Below are 27973 nucleotides of genomic sequence, written 5' to 3'. Positions count from 1 at the left end.
CAAACAAAATCCAAACCTGAATACCTGATTGAGTCCAGTGAAATAAATAAATCAGTTGAAATCAACATATTGCTGGACATGATTTAATAGTTTAAACAATTCTAAAATAATGCAAAGTGCCCTGCAGAATTCAGTGTAGTTGGATTCTTCCTATTTTGGGTCTGTATCATTTCTAACCTTAATGCCTATTGGTTTTGGAAGAAAGGAGTTGAACTCTGTTTCATTTGCCTTTTTTTCCTTTTTTAATATTTGGTATAATTCTTGAACTACATAAGAGGGAGAAAAACCTTTTCAAACAGAAAATTTAAAAAAAAAACTGTAGAGAAGATTATGGGTGAGACAGCCCCAAGATTAGAATGAGAGAGGTAGACTCATGGCCAGTGATAAATTTGGGGGCCAAAAATAGATAATATTTTTCTAGGATGTCAGGTGTTTCTAACACTGAAATAGAAGTATCTCCAGCACCTTTTTTGCATATACTTTTTCAATAAAAATGGAAATTTTTCATATTTTCAAAATTTCCATTAAAACACTACATATACATGAATATCTTATTTTCTGATGTGTGAAGAAGAGTATAACTTACTTAGAGAATGAATACCTGGTTTAAGGAATAGAGATACTGATAGAAAGTAACAGTCATAAGAACCTCACAACAGAAAGTTTGATATTGGTATCTTAGACAACCTCTCTCCAAAAAATATCAAATGATTGAGAAAAAAACTGTGGGAGTTCTTATTTTTCTTTTTTCTTTTAATTGAAGTGTAGTTAATTTACAAAAAAAAATGGGATTTCTGCAGCATGTCTAATACAGATATGAGCCATTTCTTTCTAAACCTCAGAAGTCAGCAAGCTTTGCAAACATATTAACTAGAACTATGGAGGTTAAATGTACCATTAAGATAAATTATTTAATATGTAGAAATATGGCAAAAGGATTTCTGTGTGTCTTTCAAAGTCAATCTGGACATTAAAATTTAAATTCTAATAGATTTCTAAAAAGGCAAAAGATAACATCAAAGTTGTGGTTTTACTGCTCTGTAGGAAATTAAACAATTAAGTATCTAACTTAACAATTGTATTTCAGCATTGTTTTTTCTTTGCTGGCTATGTAAACCAGCCTCTGTATACTCCTTGGAAGCAGCTTTATTATCTTACTGATTTCCTCATTAAAGAGATAAAGAAATCTTTGACAGATGATAGAGTCATGATCTTAACTTTTTGCAAAGAATACTTTGACAGCACATACACTGATCCTGTAACAAATGCTAATAACAAACACATTACAATGTTTCAACAGTCCCAAATGAAATTCAGAAAAAAAAAAAGTTGAAATCCCACAGATGTCAGAAGTTAAAAGCAAATTGTCTTTCTTTTATTAAAGAAGAAATAGAAAGGAGAACAAACTCATTGAGAAGAATCTTAGAAATCTGGCGATGTCAAGTTACTTTTTAGAGCAATCTAGCAGGAATTTGGGGGGTATTGGCAAGGTCAAACCCATTTCCTAACCTTAAATTGCTTTAATCACTTAGAGCAAGTAGAGGGTGCTTTTTACTGGTCCGTCTCTGGCATGTTTTTATTTAATACAAACCAAGGGTTTACCATGTTATAAATGACAAAGCAAACAAACCTGTTCATTAGTAGCTGGGCTATTTTATTATTATTATTACTGGCAATTATCTATTTTTGACTTAATTGCTTTGTCATGCTTTGAAAGACAGTATTTAATAACATAAGGGCTGGTACAACATTGTATCTAAATCTTGTTAATGAGTACGAATGTTTACTTTTGCTTTTTGTCAGAGTATTTGAAGTTTTATCTGTATAAACTGGTCTGTTTCTCCCCTGTTCTTATGGCCTCAAGCAGTATAGTAAAACAGAGTTGTTTAAATACATAATTTTGTATAGGTGCCTATAAGAAGCATTGTCTCTGAGAGGATGCACTTAAGAATGAATTCCTGGTCTAATCAGTGGACTGTCTATCAGGAGTAATCTCTGTATACCTATGTTGCATGCAAGTCATAAGAAAATATCCAAGTCTTTTCTCAAAAGATAAGTTAGAGGACAGAAAAACTCACAAAACCCCTGAGAACTCATGGCCCTCCTCAGTGCCTCTGTGTGACTTCCTGCCTCACAGAATACTCCCTCCTGAGAACCAGGCATAAAGGATGCCTCTCCAAACCATATTATACTCATTATAAGCCAGCAATCGTAAATATGGCAAATATAACTAGCAATAAATTCCATGACCAGGCTGAGATGGTCCCTGTGACACACTGATTGAGACTGACATTCAGCCGGCAGCAACTGACAACATCACTTCTATTTTTCTGATTTATTTTCTTCTATTTAGCAACCTAAAATGAGACTTAAACCATAATATAATATTCATCTGAGGCATTTGTTTTATTTTTAATTGCAGTATCCCAAGCCTAAACTTCAGAGAAGTTAAGTGAGAAATGAGACTTTAAGTGAGAGGTCCAAAGTTAGACTGCTGTTATTTGAGATGGGACTTCAATATGGCAGCTTCATTACAAAACCATCCTCTTAATGATCTGCTAAATGCTATTAGTTTGGTTAGAGACAATCTAATGTAGAATAAGTGATAGAAATGAAATATGTGTGAAGTACAATATTAGGCAACTTTTGGGTTAAGAAGACAATCACTAAGCCAATCATTTTGACCAGCATATTAACTGTCAAGTTTACATGGGAGGGTATTACTTGGAAACCCTGAAAACCTACATGAGTTTGATTTTATTATGTAAGTAGAAAGAAAAGAAAAGACCTTCCTGAGCTTTCATATTTTCTATACACAATAGCATATTTTCTCACGCGATCTGATTTAAAAATCACCTTCATGAAGAGAAACTCACTGAATTCACTGAAACAAATTGTTTCAAGGAAAATAATGTCAAACGGTCATTAAGATAACTCAGGGCTTCTATGGCTTGGCTTTATTTTAGTATATAGGGCCCAGAATTTTCAGAATTTCTGAAATAGAAAGAAAAATACATAAAATAGAAAGAAAATATATAAAAACACATGAAGAAATAGTTCATAATTTTGTGAAAAAGTTCATAATGAAGGATTACAAAATATAAGCTTCAAATCATCCCCTAAAATGCCATGAGAAAATAATATGTCATTCAGACTAACTCTTAAAAATTAAAATTAAATAAACATAGATAATTTTGGTCATTGAAAATAATCCATAACAGAAATGTACTTGTGTAATATTAAAAATAGCAATAAGACATGTCTGCAAATTAAAATTTCCTTAATGGCTAGACAAATTGCCTGATTATGGTCTTTATTACTTTTTTATAAATGTTTAAATTTATGCTAAATGATAAGGGGTAAAGAATGTCCATATCACCTAAAGTGAATGATCACATTTTGTACTTTTTTTGCTAGCTGTAATTTCATAATATTGGGATGTTTTAATAATGTGGATAAACATATGGTCTGGATAAATTATACATATATATATATGTGTATATCTTTATTCTTTATATAATCACATATAATCTCAACCAACAGGCTATAAGACAGAAAAGTGTTTCTTCTTTATTCATTAGAAATGTCATGGCTTGACATATTACTTTAGGATGAATCATACTTTTGTTCCTCATTTAATACATCAAAGTGCCATTTGAATAAAAGATGGCATATTAAAAAAAATCACTCCTCACAGATTAAAGAATTCTAGTATTACAGAGAATATAGATGTTATCTAGGAGAAACTCCTTAATGTAAAGATGAGGTAATTAACTAACTTAGACTATGTACTGACTAGACCATTCAACTTTATACTGGCAGAGCAATGGTAGAATGAAAGAAAGTCTAGTCCAAAATTCTGTCTAAATGCAGTTCTCACTTACATGTTTATCATACTGAAAGGTATGAATTTATATATTAAAGATGAGTACTCATGACATATTTAACATATATACATAAATAAAGTGATCTGGTTATTTTCCTATCTAACTAAAAAATTATCTTTTTCAAAATTTATTAATTTTGAAGTTATATTTTTATGGTTCATTCCCCAATTTGTTACTGAGGGTTCATAAAAGAAAACAATTTATAACAATCTTTAATATGATTTGTTTTGTATTGGATACTAATGAAAATTTGCCAGATTTTTTTCCTGAAAAGTCGTTTATTAAGAAAAATCGTCAGGTCATATAACAAATGCTTTTTTGGAGAAGTTCAAACTTTGGAAATAAGTAGCTAAAAATCAACTTAAGCTAAGAAGACTTTAGCCATATTTGAATCATCATTTTTTTCCCTATCATTAATATCCCTTAAATTCACTGAGCAAGGTGTTTTAGTAATTGATTTGTCGAATTAATTCATTCATTCAATCATCAAGCTGTTGTTCAGGGTCTGTGATAGTCCTACCATTGTTCTAAACAATGAGATGTTTAGGACAGTGGTTCTGCTTTCAAAACTTACATCACACTAGGATGGCTAAAGTAAATAGAGACAACAAATTAATTAAACATGGTACAATACATGTGCACAATGCCACATATAACAACATGTTTAAAGGTGTATAGCAAGACCCTTTGGATGAGGTGGTGCTTGAGTCGAGTACTTTAGCCCAAAAATGGACTATTTATGTGAAGAATATTATAATGGTTTTCATGTAGAAGTTGATGAGTTGGTGAAGACCATATGCCAAGTTCTTTAGGAATGAGCGAGCATGTTGTGGCAGCAGGAATGTTGCCAAAAGGCATAGAATTAAAGAGTATGTAAAAAAGCTTAAGAAACTGGGAGATATAACTGAAGGTCCAATATATATCTAACATGAGTTTCTGAAAAAAAAAATTAAAAAATAAGAATCAGTATACAAAGTGATTATAGTAGACAAAATGCTGGTACCCTATAAAGATGTTCTCATCCTAAGCCCTGGAACCTGTGACTAAGTTGCCTTCCGTGGCAAAAGGGACTTTGCAGATGTGATTCTTAGCACAGATCTTGAAATGGTGAAATTATCCTTGATTATCAGAGTGGCTACAAGCTAACCACATGAATCCTTAAAAGCAGAAACCTTTCCCAGCTGCTGTCAGAGAGAGATGGAATGACTGACAAGAAGAGGAATTAAAGAGATATGACATTACAAGGTTGAGACCTGCCCTTACTGACTTTGAAGATGGTAGAAGAACATAAACCAAGGAGTGTAGGTTCCTTTACAAATTGGGAATAGCTTTGAATTTACAACCAGCAAGAAAACTTCAAGGAACTGAATTTGGCCAATAGACCAAATGGGCAAAGAAACAAGTCCTCATAAAGCCTCCAGAAAAGAGGGCAGCCCTATTCTCAATCAGCCAGTACCTTGATTTTAGCCAATTATATCCATGTCCGTCTTCTGACCTACAGAATTATAAGATAATAGATCTATGTCGGTTTAAGTCACTAAATTTGTGATAATTTGTTCCGACAGCAATAAAAACAAAGTTGATACCCCATAATGTAACTAAGCAAACCCATCATATAGCACAAGGCTATAAAACCAAGTTTTAATCCAGGAACCCCCAAAGCAGGGCCCATTACCTCAATAAACTGCATTATGGTAACTAAATCCCTAAAGAACACATCTCTCTTTCAGATAACTAAACTAACTCTAAACATTATCTACACTTACAGCTCCAATAAAACTCAAAGCAAAAATAGTAAAATCCACAAATTTTCTGGGAAAAAAATTTTAAAATACAAGCATATCTGTTCTCAAAGATAGCTTTTTAGAAGAGTAGAAATCAAAGTTACAACTGCATAGATTAATATATATCAAAACTGACTACTGTTTGGAAAATTTACTTGACTAAAAAAGCCAGTTTTTCTTCTGTTTTAAAAGTCAGAGAAAATATTATAAAATTAATGTTCAATGATTTGGGAGTATTTTAACCATCTTCAGTTTGATTTATTTGTTCTGACTTTCACATAATTTGCCATTAAGAGAGAGAGAACAGTGTTTTCTGTTCTAGTGGAGACATACTATTCTCTTTTGTAATCATGCCAGTAAGTACAATACAAATAGGTAGAAGAGAGGTCAATTACATTTTGCCCCTTCTTAAATCATTTGAGTAGAGAGATATTCAAAATTCAAGAAATTTATGATTTGGCGTTCTGTATTTAGAGGAAAAAACTTTCTTCTTGTAGTATAAAGAGTTGTAGAGCAATTAGCTTTTGAATGAAGCTGATTTACACTGTGAATTAGTAAATATGCTATATTGGCTTGTATTTAGCAATTTATATTTAACACTTTGAAAATATTTTGCTAAAAAAAAGGATCTTTAAGATATTCATATATTTCATTCATTCTTATTGATCCTTTTTTTTCCCAGACAACATAAACAATTGACAACTGGGAATGACTTTGCTCCACTTTCCCTTAAATATTTATTGGTGTTTCCACTGTAGTATTTCTGCCTTCTATTTTTTTTCTCCTTTCATTTTATGGCATCGGTTTCTGTCTTATGGTATTTTATTAGGTCAAATTTAAGAACTTTTTTTTTCTATATTCTTACCTAGTCTATACTTTTTCAACTATTTTTTTAAATTTACAACTGTTATTTCATTGTTCACTTTTTAGGGAAAAAAATGAATTCTCCTTTTCCCTATAACATTATTTCTTATTCTCAAAATCACCTGTATTTATAATTATTTTAACCACAGTAATGCTTTTTTGGGGGGTTAAAATTCTCAAAAATATGTATTCTGAATAAAATAAATTTATTACACCTTTGTTAATTTTTCAAACCAAACATAAATGAGACTACATTGAAGTTTAGTAAAAATATGATTAGCTTTCCTGTTTATTATTTTTCATTTTCATGCTGATTTGAAACTTCTGTTAACCTTGAAGTAGTAGAAAAAAATGCTGACATACTTGATGGCTTTACTTCTTTAACACTCGTTTATGTAAGTATGGTAATAATAATAAAAAAAAAACTACCAAAAATACTTCTTTAAGGGATAGTACCCTAATTTTGTAATGTCAATAGATCTGAAAAGTAAAATGTCAAGCTTAAAACATTGCATACTTGGAGTATCCATTTAAGTGTCAGGATGTCTTTGTAATTAAAAGTTCTAAGTTCAGAAAGCAAAAGACCTTCTGCTGTTGTCCAGATGTTACTGTTTCTATATAATCTAGTATTGCACAGTAACTATTGCTGAAAGATGCACATTTTGAAACTTTCACAGAAGTCTTTAAGACTACTATGAAAACACTACTTAGTCTACAGCTGCGCATCACAAGAATAATAATCAAACGCATCTACACTTGAAGATTAATGTCTTTTTTCAAAGAGCTTTCATGTCGCCTCTACGAGGTAATTAAATTCTGTCACTCTAAGAATCGGAAGGGATCTGAATCTCACCAACTGATACCTGCATTATGTCTACACATCACCATCAAGTGATCATAAAGACTATGACTGAGGAACTTTGGTGATAAGGAGCCCATTAGTCCTTCAGTCAACCCCTTACATCTTTGCACGTCTTAGTGAATCTATTAAGCTTTTCTTAAAACAGGATCTTACCTTCTTTAGAATTGCTTAAGGTCCTTTGAAATAGTAAAATTACAGTGGCCGATCTGGCTCTTATTTTGCAGAATTGACGTCAACAAAGAATATTTTGAATGGCAACAATTATCATTACAGAAAAAGAGAAAGGAAATGTCCATTTTGCTAATTTTTTATAAAGGAATTCTATGTCATATTCTGTAACTGATAGATGTTACCTGTACCCCCAGATACTTAAGTTTTCTCTTGACAGCAAATCTTATCAAGGAGAGTTAAGGGAAAGCTCCTTGAATGTGGTGATTATAAGTTTTTTCATTATAGCAATCTCCAAAAGCCAAGTACTCTATTTTACATGATATTTAATGATGACAGAGAATTTAGAACTCTTTATTTTCCTTTTTCTCAACAATTTCTTAACTAAATATAATGCATCTTACACCAGAAAAAAATAATTTAATAATAATCTATACATAATGAATAAAAAAAAATAATAAACCTAGATACCGTGTGTGTGTGCGTGTGTGTGTGTGTGCGTGTGTGTGTGTGTACACGTTTTTTCTTAGTTGGCAAGTATCTACATGTATATATGTGACACTTATGTAACAATGCATCTTGCTATTTGGGGAATTCCTACCAGAACAAACTATGTTGTGTTGAGGACTGTCAATCACAAATTCTTATTGTCTTGTCACAGAGGTAGATTGGTTACATAAGATGATACAATCAGCATTCACCATTTGAAGGGCCATCATGACTTGGCTCATGCTTTTTTTTGGAATCTTGAGTTAGGATAATTTCTTGCCTAATAAATAACACTTTCCCCAAAGCTGTAGTTAGGAATTCACCTCCCCAGCCTTACTTGCATTAGGTCACAGAAATTTGTTTAAGGGTTTGTCAGCCAGACTCATCCATGGGAGATGTCAATCAGGAACAAACATCCAAGGATGCTGCTGCTATTTTCTAGCCATTAGAGTAGCAGAGCCATGGCGGATGTGGCAGAAATACCAGTCTCCATTCTTTATATCAGTTTTGCAAGCTTTGGTGTCTATGACCAGCAGTGGTAGAAATGGGGCCTTGGTTGGCCATTTTCAGGCTGCTTCAAAGCCCAACTCAAGGGCTCTTATGGAAATTAACTCGGTTATTCTTGATACTTTATATTTACTGCTAAACTAGCCAAAGTTCATTCTGCAATTTGCAACTTTAACTTTTACTTACAGAGATACTTAAACACGAAAATTTAGTGCAATTGCTAACCACATAACTCCCCATATAGAGAAAATGGGTTTAAGAAAACTAAGCAAAAATACAAAAAAGTATTAATAAAAAATATGTTAACGAGATCTGAATGCCTCTACAGCAACTAATTATGTGTCTCATTATTTGCCTTTTAAAAAATATATTTTACTTACGGTTTTTAGAATTTCTTTATTACATATAAAGTAATTCTTAAAATGCCATTGTGTTTGGAAAACATATACTTGACTATAGATTTCAGTAAGTAACTATTAAATGAATAATTAATAAATGAGTGAATCCATACATTTATATTGGAGTGCACCAAGGTAGGGTAAAAATGTTTCCTAATGGTCTGTAACTAGTAACGAGACTTCACTCTTCTGCCAGCTAATAATACCTGCCTGTGAAGAAAACGGTGATTTATAATTCCAAATGAAAGTGTAGAGACTCTCACCTAAAAAGATACATTATTTCTTATGGTTCTGTCTCTGGTTACCTCATTTATTTGGATAGATGATGAAAATAAATATGCTATATATACATATGTATTTTAAGTATTTTCATAAAGCAATAATGGCTTTAACAGCAATAATAGATTTCACAAAATCTGCAGAAAACAAGCAAAAAAAAAAGTTAGTTGTTGATGTTGCTACATAGTTTTTGAGGTTTAAAAGGTAAGATTGGTTGATCCAATGCTAAGTCCCTGCCTCTTATAGCAGCTTAAGGGTGGAATTAAAATCTACGGTGGTACAGCAACTTGGGAGTGGCCAATGAGGAGCACAATCCGGTTTCGATGACAGATACTAAATAGAAATTTTAAAAGAGGGTTGTGTCTTGTGATGTGTTCTGCTCCTTGAAATTTCACAAACAACCAGCTTTTGGAGAACAGCTGGAGTTAAACAGTTGTCCACGAAGATTCACTGCCACTCATTGAATCTATCACGTTACACCCACAGCAAAAGATGGTATCTTAGGCCATAAGAATATACTACTTTGAGTTTTACTATTATATACCCAGACAGTAATTTTGTTTTTTGCTTCTCTTCCTTAGTAATGGGCACAACAGCAATCAGTTTGTGTAAATAGTCATTTACTATTTTATTTTGTTTTTCTGCTAGTCTTTAATTTCTATGCCATCAGAAATGGAACATATTCTATGTTCACTGCTTAAGCCTTCAGCATCCAATTGCTACATATCGTATGATAGAAATGCAAAAACTGAATGGCGAAAAAATTAGCTATCATAAATATGGGTGTCTCTGTCTTCCTTTTTCTACTGCATCACAGTAAACAGATCTGTTCCACAAAAGCCATAGTGTTTAAAAACTGAATTTAAAATATAGCTTTTATTCCCTTAGCTAGTTACTTATCATGATGGATATTTTGAATAAGACCATAAAAAGAATGGATAAGGTATAATATTTTAATAACAGCATGGTGAATTTAAAAAAAAATCATGACATGACTGGTAACATATAACATAGCATAATATATTATATAATACAGCATACCGTTAGCCTCATAGGAGTTTTTGCAAATAACTTAAAATAAATTAGGCATGTATTTTAAAGCAACTGGTTTGTTATTTATGTTTTGCTGAAGGTTAGAGTGTCTTTAAGTTTCTAACTGCAAAACACAAGCCAAGCATTATCGTCTTAAGCTATCAACAATTTTCAATTTTCTCTGTATTTACAAATGTTTGCTTCAACTAGCTGTTCAATTGTTTAAACAGAATCAGTACAGCTGCTTTTTCAATTGTTCTGCAAGGAAAACTGTCTACCTTTTTCAAATGAAAATACACCAGAAAAGACAATCACCTGCATCAGCAAGAATTCTAATTTGTATATTCCAGATCTATTTCTACTTTGGAAATTTCCATATTCATTATTTCTTATTTTGGCATTGTATTTATCAAAGGTAATATCTTCACCTAACATGAAATATTTCATCAGTTACGGGTTATTTCAAAATTGCATCATTTCACTCTTTTAACCATATATGCCCTTTATTGTACAAATAATAATGTATATTTTTTTCTGCTGTTTGACAAGCTAGCTTGTTCAAATGTTATTTTACCTAAAGGCTCCTATGTCTCATGTCTAGTAGAATTCAAAAGAATAATAGCAAATATGTAAATGTGCTACATATGGAATTCAAAAGCTGCTTTATAACCAGTAGTCTCAGTGTGTATTGTTTTATTACTTTAAAAAAAAAAAGCAGAAATTTTAGCTGTTTAGGAAGTAACAAACTATTACTCAGAAGAACAATGAGATTGACAAGTAATACTCCAGCTTCAACTATTGAACCATCATAAACAAACTCTAACATTTGCAATCAAGAAGGTTTTGAATCAAGAAAATGAATATTTGTATTACAGGGGCATAATGTGTAACTGAGATAAAAGTAATTGCTAAAGACCTAGAGGAATGAATGCAATGTAGATGAATGCAATTTCATTTTTCAAAATTGAAGTTTTTGTAGGACAAAAATCTCTCTTCTTCTGAAGTACTAAGCAGACATAACTTAATAATATGCATAATTTAAAAGAAACTTAAGAAATGCAATTCATCAGGCATCTATTGTTTTCTGACTCAATCTTGAACTTTAAAAACGTTTAAAGTTCACAATGTTCTACTTTTCCAGTAATTTACCAGCTCCCTTTAAAAAAAATGGTGTTCCATTATTGTTATCTGCTTTCAGAGAAAAAGAGATAATTGAACTCAAGGAATATGAATATGATTAAAATGCTACAGGCCAGAGAATTTGTATTTATCATTAAACTCTAAAATGTGAAATGGTAGATTGAGTTCAACATGACTGTTTTATCACAACACAAATTGTGAAATGTAGACTTCAAGATTTTTTTTTTTATGTTGGCCATCTTCCATCTCTTTGTAGTATATAGAAACAACAACAAATACCTTTTCAATCCCCTTTGTTCTTTCTTCCCCTTCTGGAACCCCGATTATGTGTAGATTGGCATGCTTTATATCATCCCATAGGTCCCTTATATTGTTTTCACTGGTTTTTATTTGTTTTTCTCTCAGCTGTTCTGATTGGGTCCTGTCTTCTAGATCACTTATTTGTTCCTCTGCATTATCTAGTCTGCTTTGTACAGCCTTTAGATCAGCTCTCATCTCAGCAAATGAGTTTACCAATTCTATTGGCTCTTCTTTATAGCTTCAATTTCATTTTTGACATATTTTATGTCTCTAAACACTATTTCTTTTAGTTCCTTCAGTACTTTGATCACTCCTTTTTTGAAATCTTGATCTAGTTGGCCATCAATGTCGATTTCATTGATAGTTCTTTCATGGATGTGGAGGGTGAATGGTGGTAGGTGGGAGAAAGAATGCATTTTGGAATTAGACATTTATAGTTTAATATTCATTCCCCAAATTTTCAACATATTTTAACTATTATGACTCTACTGATTTTGTTTTCATGCATAGGATTTTGGGGGAAAAAAATTAGTAATAAGCCACCATGCTCTCCATCCATTTCCTCCAGTCTTTCAAATCTTATTGATTAAACACTAAGAATTTTAATCTAAGTTGGCATAAAGTAGATAGTTTTGTCCTAGCTTATGCCATTAGAAAGTGTGCAGGGAGAGCTATTGGTAATAGGACATTGACAGTAATCAAAACAACAAACCAGTTTTTGTTTTTTGTTTTCTTAATACTCTGAGTGGTTTTCTAACTAGGATTTAGATTAGAGATAGTTTTTATGTTCTTCAAAATATGAGAAAGGTAGTAGACATCATTTTCTGATTTCAAATGATTTGTTGAAACATATTATTTAGAATTAAATTGATTTCAATTAATTTTTTCTAATTTAATTCAATTAGAAATAAACTGGCCTCAAAAAACCTGATTCTATAACTTAGAGGCAGAATTATGTTGATTTTTGTTTAATATGAAGATAAAATACCAGAATTTCTTAGGAAGCCAAACTGTGGTACAGAACACATGATGATGACTTTCTTCATTCATCAGAGAAAGCACTCAATGGCATATCACTAGGATTATTTGAAAAAAAAAAGCAATTGCTATAATTCTGTGTAAAGAAATACTTTCCAAAGTTAAATTTAGTGAAAGGACAAGTTAAGAATCTGTTACTGTCTCTCAAATTAAAATTTTTATTTTCTTGCTAAGAGATTGACTTAATATGATATGAAAAACAAACTATCTCAGTGAGAAAATGCTCCAAAATTTCTACAGTTAACAAATCTCTGTGACATATTTATTTGCAGTTTCTATATTCTTATATGTAAATCCAGGGTCCCTCGTAAAAATTATTTTATTAAATCCAGTCTGACCATCTGTTTTTAATTGGAGTATTTATCTCATTTACATTTAATGTAATTGTTGGTATATTGGGGCTTAAAAATCTAATATCTTACTCATTATCATTGTTTACTATGTAATATATTGTATTATTTCTTTTCCCCCTCTATAACAATAACAGTTATTTTTTTAGGATTATCTTAGTGGAAATCCTAAAAATCTCTATTTGTATCCTTAACCTTAAAGCTTAATATAGATTAGTCCCTTTACCACTGTTTGTATAATACATTTGAACTTGTTGCTTATTTTAACTTTCTTCATGATTCTATAATAATTTGTCACATATTTTGAGTTTATATTGATTTCTATGTCATGGACATTATTAATATCCCTTTATTACAATATTCATTTAGATTTACCCAAATTTTTATTACATTTTTATTTCTTCCTGTATCTCCATAATTCCATTTGGGATTATTTTTCTTCTAACTAAAGAACTCACTAGTGAGTCTTAGTGGGTCTTCAGCTAACAAATTTTTACATTTTGTTTGTTTGAACATGTTTCTGTTTACCTTTCTATTTTTTATATTTATATAGGAAGTATTTATATGCATATATACATATATGGCTTCCAGTATACTAGAATATTCCCTCCTACCCCTGTGATGTCAACTCCTTTTTTTTTTTTCTCTTCCTCAGAAGTTGCCATCTAAGACTTTGTGTGCCTTTCTGACCCCTGCAAAAGAGTGCAGGAGCATACATTTACACATCAGAGATTTTAAGTTTAAAACTTTAACCACCCATTGTTTGAAGTTCAAAAATTTGCAAATGTCTGAGGAGGAAACCAGCTGTGAAGAGATCCTCCTCCTCTAGCAGCATTATGAAGTCCAAGTTCCTACTGCTTACAGCAGGTCAGGCCAATAAGTTGAGGGACAAAGTGTTAGGGCAAGAATAGCAACTTTATTTAGGAAGCCACCAGACTGAGAAGATGGTGGACTAGTGTCCCAAAGAACCATCTTACTGGAGTTAGAATTCAGACTTCTTTTATACTAAAGTGGGAGGAGGGGTGATTGGTTATTGTAGACCTCTTGGTGCCAGCCAGACCCTAGAGGGAATCTGATAATTCTTTTGTTCTTCCAGCTGGTTATGATATTCATATAAACCTTCAACAAGACAAATGTTATTTTCTGTTCTGCAACTTTTTGTCTCTCTATGAATGAAAAGTGTTATACTCTTAAAGGTCAAGCCTGGGAGGCATAGCCTTGACAAAGGGCTACCATGTATATCTCATGTGCAACATTCTTTTACTATTTGAGAAAACAAAGGGTAGAGTCACCATAACTAAGCACAGGCAACAGAGCATAAAGACTAGAGCTAAGTTCCAATATAGAGTCAGGTTTGTTCTACTCTGTTAAAATACGACTTTCTAAGTTTCCAAAAGTTCATATGCAAGCAAATCACAGTTCAAATGTTTATTTTAATGTAACCCAAATTCTACAACAGTACATAAAAAATTTTTATAATTCAATAATTAATATAAGTCCTTTTATTACTAAGGTCAACTTATTTTAAACATTAAAATCTTCATACGATTTAAAACTCTCTTTTATTCTGCTGTCAGAAATCCCCCTCATAATATCAAATAATATGATAAAATCTCCTAACCAATGTAAATAGCTACAGAAAAACATTCACTTTAAATCACCACTTGGAAGTAAACATTTGGATAAACAGATGGAATTTATATCATGCTATGAAGGTCACAACATTTAAGACTCCAAAGGAATGACACATTTTTAAAATTAAGAATCCTCTTCAATGGTTGTCTTTCCTCTAATCCTCTAGAAGTTTAATTTTCAATTTATAATAAATTATGCTTTAAGTTAATTCTGTTACTGAAATTTGACAGATGGAAAAAAGATATAAGCTGATAAAATCCATACAAATATATTTGTGATTAATTATATATATTAAAACATAATTTTGACAACTTTTGTTAGTGAACCAATGTGAGATTTCAATCATTAAATTAAGGTTTGAGTTACTAAAGCAAAGCTTCTTGGCAATAAAGCATCCAATTCATCAGTATACACAAATAATATAATTGTGCCATTGCAGAGTAAATAAGATACTCTGAACTGCTTTTTTCAGTCTTAATAACAGATTTTTTAGTCATATGAGAACTTTTATCTTATATTGTTTTAATGATTAATTTCTACTAATCAAATATATAATATTGCTGCTATACTTGTAGTATTAAAATAAATCAAACACAATACATTGAATGTATACTTTCTAAATTAATATTAACAAAGAATAATAAAAATGCTATTTATAATATGTTCTAAAATGTATATAAATCCATTTTATAAGTGAAAGAGTATAATTAGGAAGCAGTTGTTTTTGAAAACAGTTAAATACCTTTCTCTGATTTCTAGTTCTGTTTATTTCCTTTTCATCTGTGGCCATACTTGACTGAAACATTGCTAACAAGACAGTGACTCTTACTCATTATATCAGGTAATTTCAGATTCCATATAGCAGTCTGAGATAGGATAAACACATCATAAATTAGCAAATTTATACATTTGATTTCAGTTTAAATGCTTTACCCTCTATTCCACTGCTTTTTCTTTTAAACATTAGAAATAATAGAATCTCAAATTTTTGTTTTAGAATATATTCTGAATTTGTTCAAGTTAATGAAGTGTGCCTAACAAAGAATATCATATCCAACAAATCAATCCAATCCATTTGTCAAGATATTAAAAGTAGATCAGAACCAAGATTTACATTTGCTGTCCAAATTGAATCATTTTAAATAAATAAATTATAACTGAATATTCTATTTGCTTTAAAAAGTTAAGAATAGTATATTTCTATAAAGTAGATATGTTCATTTTTACTTTTAAGTCACTGCTTATAATAGTGCACAGTTCTCTTCCACATACATATTGTGAGCATAATTGCTGGAGTCATTTCCAGTTATTGATACAAAAAACATCTCAATAGTTCTTAAATCATCAGTATTTAATAAATATTTCAATATCATAGATATAACAGTTGCTGCATACGATGTCCAAAGTTCTAAAATTTTCTGATCCACTTGACAAACAATATCATCTTGGAGCACTTGAAATAACTCAAGTATTTATAAATAATGGTTTATTTAATTCTTATAACAATATTATAAAGCAAGTACTACTACTTCACAGATGACATAATCTAATGTCAAAAAGGAGGGAACAACTAGCATAAGGTGGCCCAGCAAGTAACTGACAGAACATAAACAGAACATTTTATGTGATGACAAATCTGGTGCTTTCAACCTCGACATGCACATGAGCGACACTACAATGCAAATGGTACAGCGCTATGCAAGTCTCTACAGGAAGTCCGCATTCAAAAGAACCTTGATTCTTTTATATACTGACTTATTCAATCTACACTTTTTCCCAACTAATAAATATTAGAACATTCAACAAGACTCATGCTTATAAACTCTAAGAGCAGTTTCAAATTCCTAATGTCAACTTGTCTACCACCCTAATAGGTAGCCACATCCTCACTGAAGCTCCCTAACACAGCCTTACTACTACTCTTCAATCTTAGAGCCAAAATAACATAGTTATCTTCAAAAATTATTACAGAAAACATTATGAATATAAAATAACTAATTAAAAAGATATATTGTTTGTACAAACATTTCCAAAATTAATTACTTTTATCTGAAATCATCTTTTTTATAAACTTTGGGTGAAATATAAAAATGCTCTGTATATTATGAATAAATCAATGAACTGAATGTCCTTGGAGATGCATTTGGGTCTGTGTTATTAAAAAAACTGAAGTATACTTTCAGAAAATGTGCATAAGTATATTAGTTTGAAACTCAGTGAAGTTTCATAAACAATATATCCAGGTAAATGAAATCCTGATAAAAAATAGGACATTATCAGCACAGATATTCATACAGAGCTTTTACAAAAGTTAAGATTCATAAAGGGAACATTCAAAAAGCAGGGAGTACCTGTATTCGGCTTGCTTATGTGAAAACATAATTAATGAAAAATAAGCCAGACAGACTTTATTGAAATTCAGAAATGTGATGTGAATTAAGAAGAAAGAGAAATTATATTTTCAGGCAGGTTCTCATTTCCCATATTGCTATTGAAGATGTAATATATTAAACAAAGTTATGATAGGTTGGTTTCAATCGAATTTAAGCAATTTTTTAAAAGCATTTTCATTTATTTTGAACACTAACAATAAAATACTAACCTAATTCAATAAAATAAAAAGCTAGCCTAATTCAGAAAAAAATATATACAGTTGATCATGGAACAATATAGGAGTTAGTGGTGCTGACTCCCACACAGTCAAAAATCCAAGCGCATCTTTATAGTCATTCCTCTCTATTTGTGGGGGAATTAGTTCTAGGACCCTCCTTGGATACCAGAATCCATGGGTGCTCAACTCTCATAATTGGTCCCCTGTATTTTTATTTCTGTGTCTGTGGATTCAACCAACTGTGGGCATGTAGTACTGTAATACATATTTAGTGAAAAAAAAAATCCATATATACATGGACCTGTGCAGTTCAAATCCATGTTGCTCAATGGTCAACTGTGTATACATATACTTTTAAGGAACAATTTGCTAAAACTACCCTGTAATTGTGTGAAAAATTATTTTGTTAAGGTTCTTCCTTAGTTATCTCTACAGATGATGAATAAAATAAACAAAGGAGAATTAGAAGGCACATGAGTATGTTTAGTATTTACCTATTAACGTCTGGCAGGTCAAATGACTTAAGTAATAATTTTATCCTAATACTCAGCAAATGTCTATTAAATCTAACACATTTCTTCCTTGTAGAAAAAAAAAAGAATTCATATCTTGAGATAAACTCTATCGTGACACACAATTTGAAGTTGAACTTCAAGTCAAACATCTACTTATCCTCGTTATGCAGATGAAATAAATACAGATTAAATAACTTGAATGGCATAACAGAATTTAATGTATTTGAATTTGTTTTAAACAATCTATTATTTTATTTGGGAAAATGAGTAGAGTGAGACTCTATGCTGTAACAGAACTAGTTAAAGTGTATTATTTATGTTCTAACACTTATCAAAATTCACAAAGTTTATATCAAAAAGTTACTTTGTATTATAATACAGAAGATAACTAATCATTTCAAAAGAAAAGTTATCAATTAACTAGTAAAAATACGTTACTTCTTAATCACTAAAATTGCTTGCTATGCTAAGTAAGCCTTTCTTCTGTATTTAAATAAAAAAGAATTCATATTTGAGCCAAAATTCTGTGACTAGTCAGCAAATAAACTAGGCCACGTTTTGTTTGCTGTAATGTTATTTATCTTTCACCGAATGGAATAATAGCCCGCATGTAAACAGAAAATCTATAAAATTATGTCAACTCTGGTCTAAACTAAAATATAAATGGAATCCCCTCTGCCTGCCTCTGACCATTTTTAATAAGGGATTCTGAATAATAATAAAATAGTTCTTTATATCTTCTGAGTAACAAAAACAAAGTAACCACTTTTGTATATATATTCACTCTTAGAATTCGGTAGTAACTGTTATGGTAACAGGCAGGAAAATCTTCCCAAATTGCCTTTAGAAACAAAATAATTATAGAAATAAAGGAGAATGACATCAAAAACATAGTTTTATTACAGACTGTCCTTGATAAATTTGATATTGACACGTCTACAGAACCCATTTTAATGTTCTGTTGGTACTCAAGAGGCAAAATTTTGAAGTGTTTGGACCTTGTGACAGAGGATTACAGAACCATTTCATTTTCAATTTAGGCTTATTTCCCTGAAGTCAGAGACTATAAACCCTTTCTCTCAAATTAGGGATGAATCCTTCAGCACCTGAAGGAAGAAAGGGTCTTAATTGAGGCATGTTACATCATAAGCTGTCAAATTACTATGAAAAATGCATTGTTGTTGGTTAAATACACAAAGCATCTATTACTACCATACTCTGTGATTCAGTTGTGATCATTTACATTTTACACCTGAAAGTTATTTATATTTAAAAATAGCTCACTGTTAGAAATGGTATGCTATTAGAGTACACCGTTCATGACACTTGAGCTAGTTAAGTTTCCCTTAACCCCATTATAAACCTCCGCACATATATACTTACTTGCTATGAGAGTAACTAGTTCACATTAACCTACTTTTTATTGAAAGATCAATATTTACTCATCATCTTCTCTGGGTCCATCTATTTAGATTTCCTTAGTATGACTTCTTAGGAGGCTTAAATATATCATGCATATTACCTACCAGTACAGGTATTTGTCAGTGTTTTTTAAGAATAAGTTCAGATTTTTATACAGGAAGAACAGCTGACCATCACTGCCATCTAAAATGCCACCCCAGCTGTTTGGTGCAAGGTGGAAAAAATACCCCCAGTTTCAAGTCACCCAAGTTATACAGTTAAATATACATTTTAAATATAAAATTTCCACCATCCATAAACAATTTCTTTAGTTGTTACCCTTGACTATGCTCTATATATCTGTTTTTAAATGTAGTCAGAAATTTCCTCATGTTGTATAGTAATGAACCATGAATCACAACTTCAAGGACTACAAAAACAGTCTTTTGAATCAGTTTTTGAGGGGCAAAAATAGGAAAGTAAGTAGTACAGAGAACTGAAGAACCATCTTCCCACACAAAAATAGAGGGAGAAAAAGACTTTCTTAAGAAGTATAAACAAAATCAATAATTTTCTGGCTGTTAATTGATTATGAAGACACACACGCTCACACATGCTCACATGCACACACATACCACCATGGTAATTACTGGCTGCAGTATGCTCTACTTTTAAAGTTCATTTTGAGTATCTTTTTCACCTATCTGAAAGACTGAACTATAAGGTGTGAAACTGGGCACTGCTTTATTTTGTTTTGATTTCCATTATTATTGAGTTTAGATATGTTGTAAAGAGCCTTTCTATTTGTTAGGTTTATATATCTTTATTATTTTCAGGATCATGCTTGTAAGTTTTTATATATCTTAGTATTATTGGAAATAATTTAGCATTGCCACTCATCGATAATCTTTGCATAGTCAAATAAATAGAATAATTTTTATTTAGCCAATATTTTCTTCTCACCATATTAGAATGAGAGAGAGAGTCTGAGAGGGTCTGAATAATTTCAATAGTGCTGTCTAACAACATAGAAATCTCTGCTTCAAAAACTCAGCCATTTTACAATCAGACTGTGACAGGGGTATTCACAGTTCAATTTTGAGCATGTTGAGTTGGGGTGCTTCTTGGACACCACAGTGCAGATGTTTAAAAGGACATTGACTAGCTGCTTCAAAATAGAACAAAGCCTGAAGTTACAAAAAGTATTTCAAAATCGTCAGCTCAAAATTTGCAATATAAGCCATGCTGGTGGATGCTAACAGTCATCAGGAGAAAATAGAAAGACAAAGGTGTTGAAAGTGTTGAAACACACTAATATTTAAGAGATTCTGTAAGAGAAAAATGAGCTAGCAAGGTAAGAGAATAAGAATGGCTGTCATGACAAGAAGGCTGCAAAAAGAATGTGATCTCTTGAAAAAGAAGGGTGACAGTAGTTCAAAGAGAAAGGAGCAGTCTGTTTTATCAGATGCTCTAAAGTTGTGTGCCAGTGGTGATGCACACCTAGACATCTTCTGTAATTGAAGAGGCTTAATGAAGCCAGTTGGTGGAACCATTCCACTGAGGGCCTCGATGTAGCTCATCTACATCGAGGCTCAAGCAAAATGAAAACAATCAAAGAAATCTACACGCTGATGGAAGAATTAGTTTTGCCTGGAAAAAATGAGTGCACTACTAGAAATCACTTTTGCAGGTAAAATAAGAAATAAGTCTATCTTGCACTTAGTCTAGCCTCTGGAGAAATATCATAAATAATCTGAATCATGCAGGTAATTAAGAAATTCATTTGTTCAGGGGGAAGGGTATAGCTCAGTGGTATAGTGCATGCCTAGCATATAAGAGGTCCTGGGCTCAATTCCCAGTACCTCTATTAAAATAAATAAAGAAACCCAATTACCCCTCCCTTAAAAAAATTCATTTGTTCAGAGGACAAAGTTCTCAGTAACACATCTCATCTCTGTTAAAAAATTGTAGAGTTCATTGATGATTTCAACATTCTCTAAAGTAGAAAATTATACAATAAAGACAAAATCTTACTAATTGGTAAAATAGTAAAATCTCTTGAGTTAGAATACCTCTCAATCAGAGAATATTTTATTATAGTAATAAATAATGATTTAGAACAAAGCCCTGTGTACTATGATGCGTACTATGATGGTGTGATTTTTTAACATTAAAAAGTCATTTATTACAGAGATATGCTGCCAGCATGGAAAGGCATAAATGAAAAAAAGAATAGTGAATGTAACATGAATACACAAATACAATTTTGTGTGCTTTTGTAACACATAGATGATAAATAGATTGATATGTAAATTGATATAATTAAATATATTCATTTATCCATAGATATAAGTGGCTTCTAAACGTAAGTAATGTAAAAATGATTATTTTCAAAAGGATACTTTCAGAAACACGTTGAAACTGCTGTGTATTTTAACATAGCAAATTAGAGGAAAATACTCTTTGTTGGATAAGTTTAGAAAATGGACAAGGAAAAGACTGATGACTTGAATCACGAATTTAAAAAAGTCAATTTTTGAAATGTAAAGATTTTTAAATTATTTGAACAAACTCATGATACAATTATATGGGGAAAATTACAAGATTTTTTATAAACATTACTGGTAATCTTAAGAATGGTGAACTGTTTGTGGATTATCAACCATTGTCCTGATGTTTATTGCCATAGGTTATTTTGATCTCTTCCTTCAAATATCAGGCCATCCCATTTGATTCCAGGATCAAATGAGGTGAAATACAGTGAAAGAGGAGCAGCATAGAACAAGGACAACAATGTATCTCAAAAAGAACAAAATTAATCTTAGGCAGGGAAATACTCATATTGTTTAATCACTGTGACAATTTTAAAGGTTAAAATAAGATGCTGATACACGACAGGAAAACTTGGAATATAGAGTAATTTAATAACATGTTGACCATCATTGATTTGTTTTTCTCCATTTTGTCTTTCTTGCTTGTAAAGCCTAGTTAAATTTTGCAGCTGCATTTTAGATTCTTAACTCCATCTTTTTTCTTTGGGTTAAGGTGACAAGTTAACACACAAGGCCCTCAGAGTCCCAGTATAGTTATCATATGAAAGAATGTTACCAAAATTTTACATGGAGGGAGACTAACTGAGAAAGAGAGTCTTTGGGGCTTGCAGACATATGTCCAGATTCAGGATTTAGAAATCTCAGGTACAGAGTGAGAGCAGTTTGGAGCAGAGCAGAAAACCATGGTTAAGATCCGTCTGTGAAAAAGCAGGTCACTCCTGCTGGCACTTCCTCATTCACTCCCCTTGCAGAAAAGGGCAATAGCTAACCTGCAGTACAGACATTTGTTCCCCACCATGTTACTCTAAATAGAAAGCTTCCCAAGAGGCTAACAAACATACACAGAACTCATAAGCAACGTTTTCAAGGGTTTAGACTTAAATTTAAACAAGAATTGCCAGTTCAGTGAGCCCTTTTCAATATTATTTATTCTCCAGGATTTGAACCCTTTCTATGTGAATCATATTCACTCATATCCCAGCCCCTTCTATCTCAACAGTGACAACCGAGGCGGTCCCTGGGTCAATTTCCTGGCACAGAGGTTACAGAAATGACAGTATATTTGAAATCCTGGAGCTTCACAGTTTGGGAGGCACTATTTTTGGAATCTTAGCCTAGACTGCACATACTCAATGCTCAATAATATTTTGAGTTACCTAGTATTTAATAAACATTTGTTTAATCATATAGCATAGGCTATGGTTATTTTCAACTAAAATCATTGACTGATACATAAATTGATAACTGGGTTACTGGTGGGCAAGAAAATGTTAGGAACATTATAGGAAGCTGGTATTTGTTATCTGATCTGTTTGTGACTAAAGGCAGAGAACATTCAGGTGGATTAAGACATGGGATTCTGGCAGCCCATGACATTCAGTGGCAAACAGCTAATTAAATTATTACCTGTGGTCACCTAGAATGAAGTGTCTATTAATGACAAGGCTTTGCGAGATGGAGTCACCTCTCAAACTGAACAGAATGAAGGTCATGAGGAATTCAAGGCTCTAGGGTAGGCTGGTTGCTTTTAATTTTGCTGGACAGCTTAAAGACAATGCATAACAAGCTTGAGGTTCTAAATTCACAGTTCAAAACTCAGACAGACAACCAAGGATTTTCAGTGTCTCTCATTTCTTTTTGCCTCTAGGCTGAGATAGATGAAAATCAAACTAAAACCTTGATCCTAAGGGTTTTCAATTTATGTAGGTTGAATTAAAAATCTGACAATGCATCAAATGTGACAGAGCTTTGATAGGGAAAGAATAAAACACTGACTGTAGGTAGAAGGACATGTTGAAAGATTTGGACATCTTAAAATACACCAAATATCCAAACTCCAAATCAACCTTTATTTCCAGCTGAGACATTACCCCTGTCTGATAGGTCTATTCCTGTCCTACTCAAAAATCTTAAAATTATTTGACCAAAGCAGTTTCTTCTAAAGAGAATTTAATCCTTCTCATATTCCATACCCAACAGCTCTCTTATTGTCTTCAGATTCTAAATAAAATTGAATTCCAGCAGATGCATAAAATTATATATTCAAATACAGGAGAAAACACTTGCAATCAAAAAAGAATACAGAATTTTGCATATTTTTTTAAACTGGAAAATGCATGAGATAATGTATTTTAAGTGTGCTAGTCAAAGAAAAAAGGATGATCATAATTTTAAGTGAAACTGAACTCATAGTTATGGGTGCACTAATAGAGATTATAGGTTGATGTGCTAGCTTGCAGAGAAATGATCATTTACTGGGATGGCTACTGAGATATTGATTAGAAGATCATTCACATTAACATAGGTGAACAATCTAGGAATTCATTGTTGGCGACTTCAACACCCCTCTATCAGAAATGGCCAGATCCAGCAGACAGAAAATCAGTAAAGATAATAGCTGAACTCAACACCACCATCAGTCTTCCCAATCTGATTTATAGATTTAATCATATATATGTATATCTTAGGCAGGGAAATATTCATATTATTTAATCACTGTGACAATTTTAAAGGTTAAAAATAAGATGCTGATATATGACATGAAAACTTGGAATATAGAGTTATATATATATATATATATATATATAAGTTTTAATGGAAGCTCCCACCAAAGGCAAGGTAAAATGATGTATGGAAGATCTTCATTAAAAAGTGATCCTATCATAGAGAATATTACATTGGAAATAAGTTGGAGTTTGGAGAAGGTGAAAAATTAAATAAGAAATGAAAATTTGAAGAATTTCCCAGGAGACAAAACTTTTCAGAATGACTAGGTCAAAACATTGCTTTTGATCCTAAATAAATCTCAGAACTCTCTTCTTCAACAGGCTAGCAAAATAGTGTTTAAGGACTGTGGTAGATTATATTAATAGCCTCACTATCTTACTCATCCATGTAGCTACAGTCTGTTATTTGACTTTACAATTTGTCCCATTTAAAACTTTGAATGTATTTTTTCCCACCTTGACTTTGACTTTTGCATATGACTGACTTTAGCCAATTGAATGTTAGTAAGTATAAGTTCAACAATGGCTAGAAAAATGCATGTGCAGTTGGGATTTCCATCCTGTGCTACAGCCAACTTCATGAAAGGATAATACATGGGCTAACCTTCTAGTCCCCAAAGAAGGATGAAGGGCACGTGGAGCACAGCTGAGAGTCGCCAAAATCCCTGTAAAGTAACACCTAGAATTGCTTGTATGCCCAACCAAGTTGTATTAAATCATTTTTTTTCAAAATGACAGGCTTTTTTACACACAGATTTTATGACTAAAGAGCTGTTAAAAGCATAGCCTGTTTTATTTCCTCTGCTATTTATTATAATAGAAATGTTGAAAGGCCGTTCTATAGTATTCAGAAAAAAATTTTAAATAAAAACTCAATGGAAATTGCATTGAGTAAAGTCCTAAAACAAATAAGAGTATATTGGTAACCAAGGATGGTAGTAGAGGAAATTCTGGTGGTCATTCTATGAGAGTATGAGTGGAAAGGAAAAGGAAAGGGGTGAGCAAGAGAGTCTGCGGAAAAGATGGTTTCAGAAAGATGAAAAAGATCTACTCACAATATCTACTCACGTTTCCTTTCTCTATCTGCCCAGATATCAGTCTACTCCTACATTTAAAATCCTTCACTTTCCTCCCAAACTTCTGTGCCTGTTCTTGCTAGCCAAGATCTAACCTAGACCACAGGGGTCATTAAAGGGGCTGTAGAGTTTGGCAGAAGGAGAGCAGATAAGGTGATGAAGGAGCCTAGAGAGTTTGAATTTATGACCACTCTTGCTGAATTTATGAATATATTTTTTTCATAGAAATAAATTCATTCTGGTTGTTTAGATTTTAAAGCATTTAATATGTTACTATGGCTCAAGTTCATTGTTGAAAAAAATAATCTTTGGGGCAAAGCAAGAAAATGTCAATCTCGTGTATGACATTGCTAATAAGAGATAGTGTGCTCCGTACACTGTTGTAGCTGTCACACAATTGAGTTTCTTTAGAATCCCACCTATTCTTAATTGGAGACTGCCTGTGTATATTAAAATAGCAATTAGAAAAATCCTATCTTACATAATGGGTTAAATGAATACAATTATTAATTATCAAGTTCTGTGGATAAAAAGAAAATAAATATTTTTCTTTAATTTTTTTATATTATTTAATATTTTGTTCTGATTATTTTAAAATATTACAAATTTGAAGAGTCAAAATATGTAGATAAGTGAATAAAACCTAAATAAATTATATTCTATGTTTTGTCTGTCACCATAAATTAAAAATGGAGAATTATCTACTAGCAATTTATTACAGTCACTAAACATTGAAGTTCAGCAGCAAATATAAATTATGTATTTTTAGTGCCAACATAGAAACTAGATGAGCAACTGTTTACATTTAAATATCTTTATGTATTTGAAATAATCACAATTTGATTCAAATATTATTTGCGTTTTTATTTCTCACAAAATATTCATATTTTTAAAAGCTTCAGTTGGCTAAAGATTTGCCATACATAATATAAGGCATGTATCTGAAAGAGAGAGAAACCGCCTATGATTATTTCACCATTTTTTAAAACGATAAACTTAAATAGATGAGGAAGGACTACTGGTAAGTGACTAGAAAAAGAATTAATATTTTTTTTTTACTGGAACCTGAAATAAGGAAATGTTTCTGAAGATTTTTTGCTTTGAATATCCAGTTGTCAAAATGAGAGTTTCAGAATGGCGCTACCACGTCAAAAGCATATACATCAGTTGATCAGTATTTTCCAGAGGACTTTCTTGATGCTTGTTGGTTTCAGGATCCCAATCATGTAACTACCACAATTACTAAGAAGAAACCTCGGGGCTTTGTCTGAGCTCCAGCTGGCCTGATAGAGGGCTTTTCTTTGCTGCCTGAGTGGAGTAGCACTTCCCTTTCAAAGAGTTTATCTTCTGCAGTTGGCTTCTTTTCTTCTCTTTTTCCTCTTCCTTATCTGGGCCAATTCTTCTCTGCAGTAGGTATGATGGCTGACTGCCTAATTCACTTGCCACATGCCCTTAGGCTAAGCCAGGCTTCCTGGGCAGTAAATTCCAACTGCAACAAATTGCAAAATTTTTGTAGTATCTGATATATAGGGTGAGAATAAATGAACAAATAAATGCATGCAAAAGGTTGAGAATAATGCTTGGGATATACGTTAATTAGTATCATGCATTTTAGTTATTATAACACAAGTTGATATAACATACTACAGCAGGTGTTAAGAGTCTGTAGGAAAAGTTATAACCTGCACATTGGGTCAAAGAAAAATTCATTTGTGAAGAAGAGGTTAGGTATTTGAATATGCAGACAAAGTGGAAGACAATCAGTGATGAAAATGAAGGAAAGATTGTTAAAAACAAAATAAAATTTATATTTAATACAGAAAGTGATAAGGGATTCACTTGATAGGATTTCAGAATAAAAGAACAAAACATTATATCAGCATGAGGAATTCTTACTTGATTTTCCTGCTGTGAAGAGAAGTCCTGCCTGAATTTGGATCTTATTTTTTTAACTATATATATATCTTGAGTAGGTTACTTGGACTTTATATGTACTAATATTTTTTCATCTGTAAAATGAAATCTAATAGTTTCTCCTTCATAAGGCTGTTTTGGGAATTAAATAAAATATATATTCATATACATATATAACATATATGCATACACATATGTGTATAATATTGGTTAGAAAAGTTTTGACACGTAGTAAGTGTTCATTAAATACCAGATATTTCAATATCACAATTATTAATAATATAACCAAAAGGTATTATCAAGAAATTGATAGGATGGGCTTATTAAAAACTCTTACGGTAAGCCTTAAAGGAAGACATGCCATTACCTTAATTAAAAGAGACATGAGCAAATGTAAAGATTCAGCCTGAAAAGATGGAGCTTACTGTTTGGGTGGTATTAAACTTAAAGTGCTTGTAAGAATTTCATTGTTGTTCAGGTCACCAGAGTTCTAGGGCTTAAAGACGTTCAGAAATGGTCGGAGATACAACTGAGTGTGCTGGAGTGTGATGAGAGATATAACTGAGTGTGCTTGGGAAAAGTCTGGGAGGCATGGAGGTTGGCAATAGAAGGAACAGTCATGGATAAAACAACTTGCCCAAGTAGCAAATCTGGGATTCAGAGG

The sequence above is a fragment of the Vicugna pacos genome, chromosome 14 (genome assembly GCF_048564905.1).
Source record: "Vicugna pacos chromosome 14, VicPac4, whole genome shotgun sequence".
Lineage (NCBI taxonomy): Eukaryota > Metazoa > Chordata > Mammalia > Artiodactyla > Camelidae > Vicugna > Vicugna pacos.
The sequence above is the reverse complement of the archived record's forward strand: the minus strand, read 5'-3'. Positions refer to the sequence as shown.